General features: G+C 43.7%; 1 protein-coding gene across 2 annotated transcripts in view; it reads right to left on the reverse strand.

Annotated features, from left to right (window-relative positions):
* The window catches only part of Sptbn1 (spectrin beta, non-erythrocytic 1), a 165,401-nt gene extending 156,345 nt beyond the window's left edge, over window positions 1-9,056 (reverse strand). Inside the window, exon 1 of one of the 2 annotated variants that reach the window (XM_005359172.3) lies at window positions 8,834-9,056. The gene's annotated coding sequence lies outside the window, so the exon portion shown is untranslated. Of the gene's footprint in view, window positions 1-8,413; window positions 8,489-8,833 lie in introns of those variants that run through there. The other variant, XM_026785213.1, reaches the window with a different exon arrangement.
* Window positions 9,057-16,400: the final 7,344 nt, after the last annotated feature.

Here is a 16,400-nt window from a genome sequence, read left to right on the forward strand (position 1 = left end):
GGCGAACACCCCGCCATGACTGACTGTCAAGCCTCTGTGATGTAGTTGACAATCTGATGGCTGGTCCTATGTACTGGTGAGAAGCACATATGCTAAGTGTCTGTTTCTGGGTTGAATACTTAGACATCTTCATTTCCCACATAACCTAGAACATTCATCTATTATTTTGGTAATAAAATGATTTAAAAAATATTTTTGAGCCAGGCATGGTGGCTCATGCCTAAAATCCCAGCACTTGGGAGACTGTGACAGTTGAATTATTCAAGTTCAAGGCCAATCTGAGCTACATAGTGAGTTCTAGGGTAGCAAACTACCCAGCAAGTCCATGTCTCCAAATCAATCAAACAAACAAACAAATAACACCCCCCACATACATATATAAACAAACAGCACATGCACAGACACGCCAGAAGTCACCCTAGGTGTGTTCCTTAGGATCCAAACACCTTTTCACAGTCTTTTATAATATGTTCTGTATGAGTGCCTTTCTTGCATGTATGTATGTGGACCATGTGTATGTCCAGTGTCCTCAGAGGCCCGAACAGGGGACTGAGTCCCCCGGAGCTAGAAGTGAAGCTCTGCCAGGGTATCCTGTGCTCTCAATCACTGAGCTGTCTCTCCAGCCCACATTACTTCTGGAAACAAAGTTTAATTGTCCTGGAGCTCACCAATTGGGAAGGCTGCCCGGCCAGCAGGCACTGAAAATCCACCTGTCTCTGCTTTCTCAGCCATGGAATTACAATTTTTTTTCATATGAGTTTGGAGGGCTGAAGTTAGGACTTCAGGCTCCTAGTAAGCACTTTACCAACTACTCATCTACCAGCTCTATATTTTGTATTTGTTACAATGACATATTAATTCATAAATTTCTGAGAGCATGTATTTTTTTACATACCAATGGGGAGAAACCCAATACACCATGGACAGTAGGAGACAGTATCAAAAAATCTGTGGTACTTAAAAAATGGTGATTAAAAAATGAATATTTTAATACTATTAATAATCCATAAAAAGCTTTCATATACTCCAGGTTTAAAAATACAATGGATATACTCTGGTTTCTCTTCAGATCATATTAAAAATACAATGGAAAAGCCGGGCGGTGGTGGCGCATGCCTTTAATCCCAGCACTCGGGAGGCAGAGGCAGGCGGATCTGAGTTCGAGGCCAGCCTGGTCTACAAGAGCTAGGTCCAGGACAGGCTCCAAAGCTACAGAGAAACCCTGTCTCGAAAAACAAAAACAAACAAAAAAAATACAATGGAAAATAACTGACTATCTCAGACCACAGTAAGTTTACTTTAATGAAGAATGTAGGCTTTCCTTTCCCTTGAATCAAATAGGACAAGGGAGCAAACATGTCTCCCTCCAAGACTATCCAGCTGGTAAAGAACACGTCAGCAAGACATACAGCACCTGAGTATGCAGACATGGTCTGACAACAAACACGCCAGAAAAACTGTGTCTTCAAGAGCCACCCAAGAGGGCAGGGAGACAAGGAGAAACTTTTTGGCTTGCTAAGGCCACAGCCAGTAGGGACACATGGCCTCCCGGACACTGTTTGTGAGGTTCCCTTGTGGCCCTGTTCCTACATCTTTTCCCACGCTCTAATGAAGTGACAGGGCCTAAGAAAATGTGTATTTACACGAGGAAAGGGAAAATCTTCTTAAATTAGTGTATTTCACCCTTCATCACTGATATTACTTTCCCTAAATTCTAGGAGAGAAAATTTAAACCCAAGACGAACAGCTTGTCAAAGTCACCCATGGGCTCAATAAAAAGTCTTTTATCTTCTTGAGTACAGGATACAAAATATGTGTACTCTCTCTCTGTATATATATGTGTGTATACATATATACTATATAAATATATATACACATAATATGTATAATATATAACACATATATTACTCGAATGTATAGTTCTAGGATTTAGAAACTAAACTAATTTTTATTCAGATTTAAGCCATGCAGACCTCTGAGTTGGCTCAGCAAGTAAAAGCACTTATGTCTAACCATGATGATCTGACTTTGGTGCCCAGAGTCCACATGGTAGAGGAGAGAACTGACTCTTACAAGCTGTCCTCTGAGCTCCACATGCGTGCCACAGTGTGCACACATGTGTGCATGCATATGCTCTCTCTCTCTCACACACACACAATAAATAAAACCCCTTTTTTTCAAATCTAAGTCATGCAGTACCACCATCACACTTTCAAATCCTGGCAAAAGAATGTATTCAAGAACTATTTACCAAACCCAACTAAGAAGGCAAAGGAATCCCCGAGTGGTTGCAAATGGAGAACATTAATAATATAAATCCTTACTGGGTAAAAAGAACAGTTTTTGTAGAAATGTAATTATATGCTATTTTCACATACTAGAATCTAAACTGATTAAAGGCTTGTTTCCAGCAAGTGAAACAGCCTGTGTTAAGACTTTATGTCTTTACTCCATTGGTAACATAGCCTTCTACAAAAGTAAAACAAAACAAGACAGAAGTTAGCCTGGTCTACAGGGCGAGTCCCAGGAAGGCCCAAAACTAAAGAAAAACCCTGTCTCCAAAAAAAAAAACCAAACAAAAAAAGTTAGAGTAAGCAATTTAATAGCCTACCGGCCTGCCTGCCTTCATTCCTTCCTTCATGTGTATATATTTGGAGCCTGTCCTGGAACTAGATCTGTAGACCAGGCTGGCCTTCAACTCACAGAGATCCGCCTGCCTCTGCCTCCCGAGTAGTGGGATGAAAGGCATGAATAGCTCTTTTCATATAAAAATACTTAGCATTCTTGCCAAGCATTATTAAAAAAGTTTGTGGCTCCTACAGATTAGAGCATTATTTTCCTAGAGGAAATCAAATGAAGCGAACACCTACTACGCACTCTGCACTGCTGCTGTCTCACAGTAAGGAGATGAGGAAGTAGGCCAAAGTGAGGTGCAGCCACACCTAGCCACGCCCCACACCTAATGAGCAAGACCATTAGGATCTGGGCTTGTGTCTTTTGGCTCTTTCCAAGGTTAGGAAAATTTTCTGCAGCAACAAAGTCATCCTCAACAAACCTGGATTTTGACTTTTTTTTTATAACTACACATTTATTAACAGAAATGATTAGAATTTTCTTCAAAAACAAAATTAGCAGGTAATATTTGTAATGCATTATCTACAAGGGAAGAGTGGGCAAGCTACCTTCAGAAGCCCTACAATCAACAAAGAAACATTTTTTAAAAATGTGAGCTGAAGACCGAACAAGCATTTCACAGAACACAGAGTTCCAAAAGCTCGATAATAGAGCTTTTATTGTCAGTTATCAGCAAAATTGCAAATAAAACAAGTTTCTCACAAATATTAACTGGGCTAAGGTTGTTAAAGTTAGGAAATGAGCTAATGGTGAGGTTCTGGAGTAAACGCAATGTTTACACATCCTTGAGAAGAGTCATCCAGCTGCTACAACTAGGCACCATCTGGTAAGGATGACGGTGACGTAACACTCTGTGATCCAACACGATTCATTCCTTGGACAGACATAGTGTGTATGTTACCACGTGTACACCAAGACATGGGTACCCAAACCACTCACGTCTGCCCTTTCATAGCATAAAAAAATCCAGCGTCAATTCAAATATCCACCTACAACAACAGACGGATGGATAAGCTGTGGTTGTATAGAATACTACAAGCACTGGAAATGGATGAACTATAGAAGGAAAATTTATGAATTTTAGGATTAGATATTAACTTAAAAATGCAAGTCAGAAGACATATAAAACATAATTTGGCTTATTTAAAGTTAAAAATAGACAAAATAAATCCCCAAGACTTTTAAGAGAAGGCTAATCCACAGACTTAGAAATCTAGATTGCCAATAAGAAATAGGACTACACAGATTTCTCCATCTAGTGGCAAGACACACATGTGTGCATACACATGCCCAGAGATACTTCAACCTAAAAGGAGAAGTATACAGGAAGCTTTGAAATTTAAAAAATTCATTACTCCTTGTGTCTAGTATGTGTATAGGGAGGGACATGTCATGATGCACACGTGCAGGCCAGAGGAAAACTCTGTGGCTCTGTTCTCTCCTTCCACCATTACATGGGTTTGGAAAACAGGACTCAGATGATGGGTTTTGTGCCTTCAGTCACAGGAAGCTTTTGATATTTTGAAAGAGCAGGACAGAGCTCATTAACTGAATGTTCAAACATTTTGTGCATTTTGCTATAATGCAGAGACTAACCGGGAAGTTCTGGAGTGCAGTCTGGAGGACACAATCATAGCAAGCTACTGAGGGATTCTAATAATGGTGGTCCATGAACGAATGATATCAAAATGCCTTGTCCAAAAATGGTATTTCATTATTTTCATTTATTTTGGTTTTTCAAGACAGGGTTTCTCCTTAACTTTGAAGCCTGTCGTGGAACTCGGTCTTATGGACCAGGCTGGCCTCAAACTCACAGAGATCCACCTGCCTCTGCCTCCCGAGTGCTGGGATTAAAGGCGTGCACCACCACCGCCCGACTGATATTTTATTTTATTTTTTAAGATTTACTCTAATTGTGTGTGTGTGTGCATGTACCCATGAAGTCAGATTCCCTGGAATTGGAGTTATAGGCGGTGGTGAGCTGCCTAACATAGGTGCTGGAACCAAACTCAAAAAGTCCTTTTTAAGAGCAGAGGACACTCTTAACCACTGATCCATGACTCTTTGTCTCTGAAGGTGATGGTTTAAAATAGAAAATATATGTCTATCCAATTGGAATAAGTTTTACTCATTATATGTCTATCCAATTGGAATAAGTTTTACTCATTAGTTACAAAAAATGTTATTCTTATACTACATAATCTTGAACATGACATAACTACTACCGAGAAAAATCAGAGAATTCAACTTGGTCTTTGTGAAGCAAGGAGTATAGTCTGAAAGCTTCCAAGAGGAGTCCTTGGGGCTTCAGCAGTAGCTTTGCAGCTGAAACCCTGGCTCCTTCCTCATTCAAGGTTGGTTTGCATGCCAGTAAACCACAGAAGGACCCAGGGTTATGTAAGGAAACCCACAGAATAGTAGAAAAGACCCCTTAAAAGAAAGGTGTTGGTCAGGGCTCAACCTAATAAAGGGAGTATTACTGCTGAGCGTAAGTTAGTAAGTTAACAAAAATCCTAACAACAACTTGGACTGTAAGATTATCACTAAAAATACACTCTTTAGCCAGGCGGCAGGAGGATCACTTAAACCCTGGAGTTTTAGATCAGTGGATCCTGTCCCCAAAACAACTAAGTACAAAATAGGATCTTAAAATGAAAAGCTCACAATTATCTTAAACAAAAAAACACTAGGTGATTGTCCCTCCTGTTTAGCTAAATCTGCTTTTTTATTAACATCCTTCTATCTCAAAATAGTATCTCTCCATGGAAAGTCACACTTCCATCCATCCAAGACAAAGAAGCCAGTTCTCCAAAGGAACTGCTGGTGTCAGGTTTCTGGCCAGGAGGATCTCCAACACCACAGAGACCCGGGGACAGTGCTTCCCTACCCCACTGCTTTCCATCATTACAGATGAAAGTTCTGGTCACTGCAGACATGACAGTTACAAAGCATTCAACCCAACAGAGTTCTGCAGCTGGTGTGTAAGTCAGAACAGCTAAACCTCCTGTGACATCAACACAGGATGTTTTCTACAACATAGTAAATTCATAATGTCTGCATAATCCATTCCCACAATACTCAAAAAATCTTTATGCAACATAATTTTAGATAGTGAAAACAGCCGAGAAGCTCAAATCCAAAGCCCCATCTCTGAACAGCCCTTGAGTATTAGAGAAGCTCCAAATAACGTACACACACACACACCCTACATACTTACCACACCACACAGACACACACCACACCACACTACAGATACTACATACATCACACACACTACGGATATTACACACATTACACATACACATACATCACACACACACACACACACACACCCTACATACTTACCACACATACTTACCACACAGACACACACACCACACATACACACACCACACCACACATACTCACATACCATACACTTACCACACACACTTATCAGACACCACACACTTACCACACCACACACATTACAGACATTACACACATACCACACACTTACCACACCACATACACACACCATAGATACCATACTTACCACACCACACATACAAACACACCACAGACACTATGCAAACACCACACTTACCACATCACACACACACATACCACAGATACCACACACTTACCACACCACATATATACACACACCAGATACAACACCACACACACACCCACGCACATGCGCACACACACCACAGATTACAGGCTGTTTTACTCTATGCTAACAGATTCATCAGAGATTAAAAGCAAAACAAAAGCAGGCTCACCCTTGGCTTTGAAAGGCTCATCTTCCCTTCCAGTTATTATATTGACATCTGCCTTTCATGTATACATTTTAGGTCAGCCTGGGGTGACATCTGAGATTTATCCCACTTGCCACCTCTTCCATCATAAATGAAATACAGAAATGGCAGCTTAAAGGGACATTTCCTGTGTACCAGTGGAGACTTGGATGATACTGGGGACCATCTCTTCATGAGATATCAACAGCAGAGGCCTCAACCCCTGTCCCCAGCAACATCTATGAAAATATGTACATAAAAATACACATAACCAACCACAAATGCAGCCAGTGACCATCATAACCCCATTAGTTAAGCCTGGAGGGTTGGTTTGGCTACCTGAACCTACAAGTCTGGTTGGAAGTCAACCAATTTGCTATCAATCATGACATTTATCAACAAGTCCTTAATAGAGAATCCAAACAAACAATTGCACTTGCCATGCAGAAAAAAAACAGATTAAAAAAAACAGGTTAAAAGAATCACATAAAATTTTCCTTTAGAACAACTTAATAGAATGCTATATTTTTATTCTTTGTGCTAATGCTTACAAGTTGATGCTGAACATTAAATAGACACACTTATTTTGATCTCTTGTTTTTATGACTTTTGAATTATAAATACTAATTTTTAACATAAGACATTTAAATTTATCATTTAAAAACTGGTTTCATCACTAATTTCTAGGCAGTGACTTTAATGGATTCTCTGTATTGGAATATATTCGTGAATTTGAAGGAGATGAGTCAAAATTAACATACAATATTGGTAATTTTCAAAACATAACCTCTTTAGCCTGCTCAAGTTTACTTCAAGAAAATGCCAGTTTGAATATATACTGCTACATTGTAGAGAGTTAGACTTTATTTCAAATATATCAGCTCCAAACTGTGCGAAAGGTAATATTCTGTGTTTTGTGTGGTGTTGAAATGTAAATTTAGTTAAAAGGATTGCCATTAGTTGAGACTTTATATGCTCCTTAATTCTGCATCAGAAAAACATAACTGAAGAGCAAAGAAAAAATGCTCTATTTTAATAAACGTTTTTAGGAGCATATGATTTGAAATGAAAAATTATTTCACTTCAAAGATGATTTCCTAGAGGAAAAATCCATTTTCTCAGAAATGACCAAAGACAGATAAGGAACTGTAACGTCATGGCTGTGATAGTCTAATTAATAATCACCAACTTTTTATAAATGATGGAACCAGTGCCTATCTGGGTTGTGCCTATGGTTTATGAACGATGCATAGAAAAGCTGGGAATCCACACTGAATGCACCACAGCCTCTGCACACCGCTGGGCCGTGTCCTTCTGCAGCCCCTCCCTCCAGTGCTGGTCCCTGGTTAGTATCAGGCTCCCGCCCGCATCCGCAGGCCAGCTGCTTTGGCCTGCATCAGTGCTGCAGGGCGCGCCTTGGTCCCCCAGAGCCAACAGGCAGGGCAGGAAGAGTCGTCCCCAAAGCGAAGGCTACCCCCCTCACACCCTAGATGACCTGCTCCTTCCGACGCCACGTCTCGCCACAGTACCAAGACAAGGTAGAAGCAGCTCCGGGCGCAGGCGAAGGGCTGCTCTGGGCCTGGGTGGGGCCGGGCGGGGGCCGCAGGCGCCGGGTGGCTGTGCCAAGCCCTGCCGGAGAGAAGCTCGGAGGCTGCGATACTGCTGCATTGTGCTGCATCACGGTGAGGGCACCGTGAGCCATCCATCTTGCCAAAAACGCACATCCCCGCCCAAAGAGCCCGTACCGAATCCATTTTCTCTTCTGCTGAAGCACTCCCACACATCCCTCTCCTCACTATCTGCTCTGGCTTGACTGCAAAAATAACGGGCAATGCTTTCCGTAAGCCTCCCCCCGATTCGATGGCAGCACCTGGCACCTCTCCTGTCACAAAAACAAAGGGAAGGCTCCCCTGAAGCGGCTACCGTGAGCCGGTGACCAGAGGCGTCCAGCCCACCTACCCTAAGCAGGGCCCGAGGGTCCTCGCACCCGCACTAACCTGTTGAAGGCTGGATGGCAGGAGGCGAGGGCGGGCGCGGCGCCCCAGGGCGGCTCCCCCAGCCCTGCGCGGGCGCGGGACTGGGCGAGGCGGGGGCGGCGGGGCGCGCTGGGCTGTAGCAGCGCAGCCCGGACCACGCCGGCCGCAGCCCCGCACCGTTACGCACGGAGATTAGAAGAGCCCCTGGGAGACCCCACACTCGGCACCCACCCCCGTGACAGGGCCCACGACGGTCAGTGGCAGGCGTCCTCACTGCGGCGGAGCCCGCCGCGCCCCGAGGGCCCGCTCCCCGCCCCCACGGCCTCCGGGGCGCAGGGCAGCAGCCGCGTCACGCGCCCCGGCCCGCGCCCCTTCTCCGCCCGCCCGTCCGCAGACAGCCTGGGGTGAGTTGGCATCCTCCTGCCTCGGACCCCGACCTACCTCCGGGGGTGGGGTGGGGGCGCCGGGGTCCCGTCCTCCTCCCGCTCCTCGGCGGCCGGGCGGGTGGGCCGGGGAGGCGACTCCGCGGGGCTGGCGGCGGCTGGGGCCGGGGCTCACAGGACGGGACCAGTGGGCGCTGCTGCGCGGGGCTGCGCGCTCGCTCCGGGAGGAGAGGCGGCCGGGGGAGGGACTGGAGGAATCCGCAGCCCGAACGGCGACAGCTGCACTGATTCCGGGGGCTGGGCGGGCGCGGGGCGGGGAGGAGGGAGGAGAGAGCGCGCGGGGCGGGCGAGCGGGGCGGGGAGAGGGGCGCGGGCGCGGCTAGGCTCGGCGTCGGGAGCGCGCGCACGCCTCCCGCACCCCCCGAGCTTCAGCTGCTCCTCCCTGTCGCGCGCCCTCCGCCCTGCGCGCAGCCCTGCAGCCAGGCAGCCGCCCACCCAGCGCGGGCTCGGAGGCAGCGGGGAACGGCGAGCGCGTGCACGCTCTCCCGAGCTCCAGTGCTTTCCCGGCCCTGGGCCGCGCTCCCTGCGACGGGGTCTGGCCTGGGCGGGGTAGGTAAGGTTGCAGCCGCCACCGCGGGAGCCATAGGACAATGGGGGCTTTTGTCCCTGCATCCATCGAGGGCCAATTACACGTTTAATTTGAGGCTAATTCGATTATCGCCATGGAAAAAGACAGGCTAATTTTCTCGGTTACTTGTGCAGCCTCTTCTCGCCCACGATGGTCACCTTTAGAATGCAATGGCGAAGGAATTGCACCGGGAGGTTTGGGTGCGTCGTTGGCTTGGTTTGAGCTCAGTGATGATGTCCAGCTTGGAGAAGGGTGACGGTGACCTCTCCGAGGGAAGCTTTGGGCGTTGGGGCCAGTCACGCGTATTTCTTCAAGCGGTTAATGTATTCCTTCATGGTGAACGCTTTCATCCTCCCCCCCCCCCCACCACCCGGGTAGTTGGCAATAGTCTGCAAGTAGTTTATCCAACTCCTGCTCATGGCCAAGCACAGGCTCGACTTTAACCTGAGGCCAGGTGCTCTGTCCTGGATCTTTGCAAGTGAGGTTTCCTGGCTGCTGGGGAGGACCCCTGAGATGGCGTGAAGATTGGAGTTCTCCCACCTCCATTTTCTGACACTGGACTTTTTTTTTTTTTCTTAATTTATGTCAACTGCCCTTCACAAACCAGCCCATTGGTCACCGTGTCATCTCCCAGGCTGAGCAGAAATCCCGTAACTGTTCTGAAGGGATGAAAGGAATGGCGAATCATCGTGACTCCGAATAGAAATGCTCTTTGGGGAACAGGATCCGGACACACTGGCTTTCTCCCAGTTCTGTAAGACGCCCAACACAGCACCTTGGACCTTTCAAGGGAAGTTGGTCCTTGGCTTCAAAAGCCAAAGGCAGTGTTCCCTAAAGATCTGCCCACACGCTTAAAAAAACTCCCTGGGGTGATGGCTGCTTATTTTAGTGTTAAAACAAAATTCAGTTGTCACAAGCCACTGAAGATGATTGTTCATGTTTGGGGCTTTACTATCGGTTTGGATTTCTTACCAATGTTTGCTTTTGATTTACATGCAAAAAGTTCAGGAAGGCAAGTAATTTCACATTTTTTTCTCAGAAGGCTGATAACGCAGCCAGGAGGTCAGTTCCTTCAAGGCTAGGTTTCTTTGTCTATTTGTTCTTTTGAACCGTTTGTTCACTTAAGAGGTTCTAAAAAGTATTTGTTGAACTGAATCAAACAGAATCCACATGGAAGCTGCTACCCTTATTGAGTAATGAAGGAAATCCACTAGAAATGAAAGTTGTTTTTCTTTCATGGGTCTATGGGGGGGGGGGTAGGCATCACCCCGCCCTCACTGTTAATAGATCACCAGTGGAAACCACCACGTCAATACTGGGAAACGCCCCGCTTCACATTCTTCCAGAGCGATTGTGAAACAGCACCACCTAAGTGCTTCCTTCATCCAGGTCCTTTAAGCACATCTCTTGATGGATGACTCATCTCCTCTTCCCCATTCGAAACTCCCACTTAAGTCTTATTCTGTCGTCAGGAAGGAGCCCCCCTGCCCTCCACAACCAGTAATTAATCTGAAAAAGAAGTGAAAGGCATGGGTTCAGACTCTCTCTATAGACACTACTTGCCTCGCCGTTCCAAACTCTTCTGATGGAAAATAAAAATCACCCAGGAGAGACCAGTTCTGAACCTGGAGATGTTCTTTAAGATGACATCTCTGAAAAAGGCAAATATTTAGACAAAAAAAATATTTAAAACTTTAGTTAGTGGTGGTGACAACTCAGAATCTCGTCAGATAGCTCAGAAGCACTTTTGTAGATGTTTATCTTTACATTAGAATTAAGGTTGATTGAAAGGAACCTAGGATTTATCATTATATCTGTAACATAACTACTTTCCATTCAAAAATACCCTATGATTATATATGACTGTGTCTTCCAGAGAAACAATATGCCATTTGTTCTTGTTTTTTGAGACAGGATTTTACTTTATTGCTAAGGTGGTCTCAAACTCACAGCAACACACCCACATTAGCCTTTTGAGTGCTGGGCTTACCAGCGTGAGACATGATGCCCATTAGAAATATTTTATTATCAAAGTTTTGCAGAGAGGTTAGTGATTTAGCTCTGTGCCTAGGCTTACTCTCCAGCGGGAGTGGGAGGCACTCAAAATCACAAAAGCCATGCTGATATAAATTGTCATTTTAACTTGCCACTTAAAATATGGAGGGGATATTGTTAAGATCTGTTAGTAACTGTAGACTGTGTTGTGGAGCGATAACACGAAACTTCCAGATCTTAACATACGGGTCCCTAAATCAGCAAAGGTTAATTTATTGCTTTATAAAGTTAGCTCTGGAACCAAGAGGCTTTCTGGGGCAGCTGTCTTCCATGTTCCAGCTCAGATTCCAGGGTACTTTAATGTTAGGGTGCCTCATGTCAATGAGTGCTTCCAACTCCAGGGTAACAGAAGACTGTGCCAGCAACTAAGCAGTGACACTTGGTCCCTTTCTCCCTCTTTCATATGCCAAAGTAAGTCATGTGACTGCACCTGGACCCATATCTGTGTAAACAAGAAGACTACAACCATTTACTTTAGAAAAGAACGGTACTCTAATTATTCTTTTGTTACATTAGCCCAAGTAGAACCTATCTTTTATTATACTGGCCTTAGCCTTAAACTTCAAAATCAGAACAGATTTTTTTTAAAGCCTGAATAATTTTCTTAATTTTTATTTATTCTTATACTTGTCCTTTTGTTTGTTTGCTTGTTTTGTTTTTTAAACTCCTATGAAGTGTGGGAACTTTCCTCAGCATCAAAATGTTTTGAGGCGTCCAGTGTGGTAGCACAAGCCTGTGCTCTTGGGAGCATGTGGGACTCGGAGGCAGGAGGACCAGGAGTATAAGGCAATCTCAGCTACTTAGCAAGTTTGAGGCTAACCCTAGGCTACATGAGACCCTGTCTCAAAAAAAAATTAATTTTATTTTGAAAAAAAAACCCTAAAGACATATGTTCAAACCATCATCCTGAATGAGTACCTTTTGGCACTAAATGTATGATAGCTGACGTAAAGTAATTTATTAAATATATACCTAGAAGAGTATAATCTGTGTTCTAAAAGAGAGCAGTGGGCAGTTTTTTTTATTTTTAAATTTTTAATTTTTTTTGAATTTTCCATTGTAGTGAGTAAGAAATCTGATTACATAGTAATATAAATATAAAGGAAGTTTATAACAAATCAGAATAGTCTCAAGTTTCTATTAAAAATTTCTGGTTTATTTGAATTGAATATGATTAATGATAATCATAAATAGCAACTAGTAAGGCTTTACCAAGAGTCTAATATCCAAAACTTAGAACTCTTAAATAACAAAATCCCAGCTCAAAATGGTCAAAGTACCTGAATCTATCTTTCATCCATGTTCTATACGTGTCCAACAAGCTCCTAAAATAGGCTCAACTTCATCAGCTATGAGGGAAATGAAAATTAAAAGCAATAGAAAATGCCTCATACCCATTAGGATAGCTGTAATCAAAACAATAAGAAGAAAACAACAGATATTAGTGACAAAGTGAGGTGTTGGGTGCTTTATTCATTGCTGGTAGAAATAAAAAAAAAAAGCAGCCACTGTGAAAAAGTCTAGCAGTCTCTGAAAAAGCTAAAAGTATACTTTCTACATGACAACCACCCCAGTAGAATTGAGAGCAGGTAGTTAAGGAAATACTTGTGCCTAATATGAATAACTGGTATTATTCATAATAGCCAAAAGTTAGAAACAGCCCCAATGTCCATCAGAGAATGAGTAAACAAGATGCGCTGTCTATACAGTGGGACACTGTTCAGCCATAGTGAAGGCACGGGGTGCTGACGGTATGTATGCCATGCAGTGAATGAACCTGGAAAACACTAAGTGAAATAATCCAGATAAAAGGTCACGTGTTATATTATTGCATTTATATGAAATGTTCAAAATAGGCAAATCCATGGAGGTGGGAATCAGATTTGTGGCTCTGGGTGAAGAGTCAGAGAGAAAAAACAGAGTATGAATACTGCAGAATGGATATAGCATTGGTTTTATTTTGAAGTGATGACTTTATTTTTTAATTATATAAAGGTGGTGATTTTGTAGTCTCCTTATTAAATGAAATACTGCCAAATGTTCACGTTCACCCACATGTGGTGATGCACCCTTGCAATCCCAGTTCTCAGAAGGCCGAGGCAGGAGGATTGCCAAGAAGCCTGGACTACATATGAGCTCAAGTCCAGCATGCTATCCCACAAACAACAAACGTGAAAAGATGATGGTAATTTTTGTTTTATGCATGTCATTTAAGATGTTAAATGTATTTCAAAAGTGAAATGATTTTAAATACCTTGCTATGTATCAGCCTCCAACCAGTCTCTAGTTTCCGGAAAGTCTTCAGGCTCTTTAGATTTGCCCAAATCCTCCTCTTGAGACAGGATTTATTGCGGTTTACCTCCCACGTGTGTGCTAACCTATTCCACTGCACATCTACGGAGAGTTGGCTCTAGTTCTCACAACATGGAAATGTGTGAGTGATGCTGAAGCTCTAACTGCAGGAATGAAACCAGCCACAAGGATTTCCTGGAATCCCTCTTAAGTGAGTAGCTGTTAAGAATGAAAAAGGAAAGGCTCCAGGTACAGGGACTCCTAGGCCTAGTGCCACATGGCTATGAAGTATTCGAAACGTGGCTAGAATAACAGGGACTTGACTTTCGGTTTCACTTAGTTTTAATGAATTACACATTTTAACCTAAATCTACTTAACAGTAAATTTTATAAAAATGCATATTAGATTCCAAAGACTCAGTTAAAAAAGAACTAAAATCTTTCAATTTTTTGTTTTGTTTTGCTCTTTTTGTTTTTCAAGACAGGGTTTCTCTGTGTAGTCCCAGCTGTCCTGGAACTCACTCTGTAGACCAGGCTGGCCATGAACTCACAGAGATCCACCTGCCTCTGCTTCCTGAGTGCTGGGAGTAAAGGTGTGTGCCACCACTGCTGGGCCCCCAATTTTTTTTATTACATTTTATTTTGTGTGTGTAGGAGTCCATTGTGTGGACTCTGGAAATCAAACGTCGGTCATTGTTCTTGGCAGTGAGCATGCTCACCAGCTGGGCCATCTCAACAGTCCTCAACCCTTAACATTTAGACACGACTGATATAAAAAGTAAAATAAGTTCTGTTTTTAAAAGTTAACTTCACCATTTTATGTTTAAAAATGTAGCAATTGGACATTTTAATATATATGTGGACTGCGTTTACCTTTCTCTTGGACAATGCTGTTGTCAAATGAGGTTGTCAGTAGCTGAATCCTCAGACTCAGGAAAACTGAAGGAAAGCAACTAGAAGTTGGGTTAACTACAAAGTAATAACTCCAAATCGAGGTCAGATGTCCAAGTCCCAGGTTCTCCGACGTCCCCATCAGCCTCGGTGGCTGTGGGGCGGGGAGCAGGCTAGAGAGTCGGGATGCTTTTCTGTGAGCCAAAGAACAGTGCCACTCTCTGGAAGTGTACATAAACCTTGGCAAGGACAGAGAGCCGTTGCTTCAAGATGAACCTCTGTCCCCCAAGTGTGACACAGTTTGCTGGCCATTGTAAAGGGTTTGTGCCTCCAGTTTATTAAAGAAAGTTCAGAGACTCAAAGAGAATCAGAAAAAAAGCTTTTCTCTACAGACAGCAGGGAAGGCCAGAGGCAGTTTGTTGGAGTATTCCTCAGTCTAGAGCTGTGGTTCTCGGCCTTCCTAACAGTTCCTCATGTTGTGGTGACCCAAAAACATAAAATTATTTTCACTACTGCTTCATAACTGTAATTTTGCTACGGTTGTGAATCATAATGTAAATATCTGATATGCGGACTATCTGATAGGCTACTCCTGTGAAAGGGTCGTTTGACCTCCAAAGAGGTCAACGACCCATAGGTTGAGAACCAGTGCTTTAGACTGAGACCTAAAATTCTGTCTGCTTTGCCCCTAAATAACACCTTGGTATTTGGAATAACCTCATTTCTATCCTACACCTTCTGATGTGGATTAGATGCATGGCCACAGCATAAATGTGATATCTCTCTGTCAGAAGATAAATGGACTCCTCCCTCCACACCCCACCCTGACCCTCCAGGTTGTTTCTTATGGTTTATGGGCTCTTTCTCTCCTGAGTTCCTTCCTTTACTGATAGGTTAGAGCAAGCACGAGTTTTAAGTCCCCTCCCACTCTGCCTTAGGCACAGTGGTTTTCTATGTATCAGAGTTGACTTTGGGATCCTCCTATGCCAGCCTTCTGAGTGTTGGGATTACGAACATTAATGTCAATACACTCCATAAAAGTTGTTTCCAAACGTTTGAAAGAGGAAATAAGATCTGAGACATTTTATTCTTCTGCCTTTGATATAAACACACACAATTCTAAAATGTAGTCAAAGATACCCTTTCTCCTCGACAGGCATAGTTTCAATAAAACTGTAAAAAGGGTGGTTTTCAGATGAAGGCTGTATGGATTGGGAAAGTTTGGAGCATCTGGATTCTTAAGTGCTTATGTTTCAAATAACCCAACTTGAAAGCCACCCGCTCCTTAGTAAACGGTGCCAGTGTGGAGTAAGAAAAGAAAAGACAAAAACCCTTAAGTATAAAATCCCCTTGTGTTCCGTGAACAGAGCAATACTGTAGTTTGTTTTCTGAAGGGGGCAGGAGGTGGGGTGGGGTGGGGTGGGGGTGTTTGTTTTTCTGAGGACTGCTTTGAAGAGCTCTTCTGAGGCCTTCCCAGGAGTGGCCAAGCAGGAGTCCTGGGTAAACACAGGCCTGTCTCAGCTGCAGGGCCATTTGTGCTTTCCTGACCTCTCCAAAGAGGACTTGGACTCTGAGCAAGCTGAGAATCCATACACTGGATCTCAGATTGTTAGAAACTCTGTAATAGGATGGATGGATGAGGATATATATATATATCCTGTCCAAGTTTCTTACTGCTTAGCAAAATTTGAGAGAAGTCTGGGATTTCACCTGTTGGGTGGGAAGACAACAGAGTTAGCCATAAGCCATTTCCTGTTTG

Source organism: Microtus ochrogaster, linkage group LG1 (genome assembly GCF_000317375.1).
Source record: "Microtus ochrogaster isolate Prairie Vole_2 linkage group LG1, MicOch1.0, whole genome shotgun sequence".
NCBI lineage: Eukaryota > Metazoa > Chordata > Mammalia > Rodentia > Cricetidae > Microtus > Microtus ochrogaster.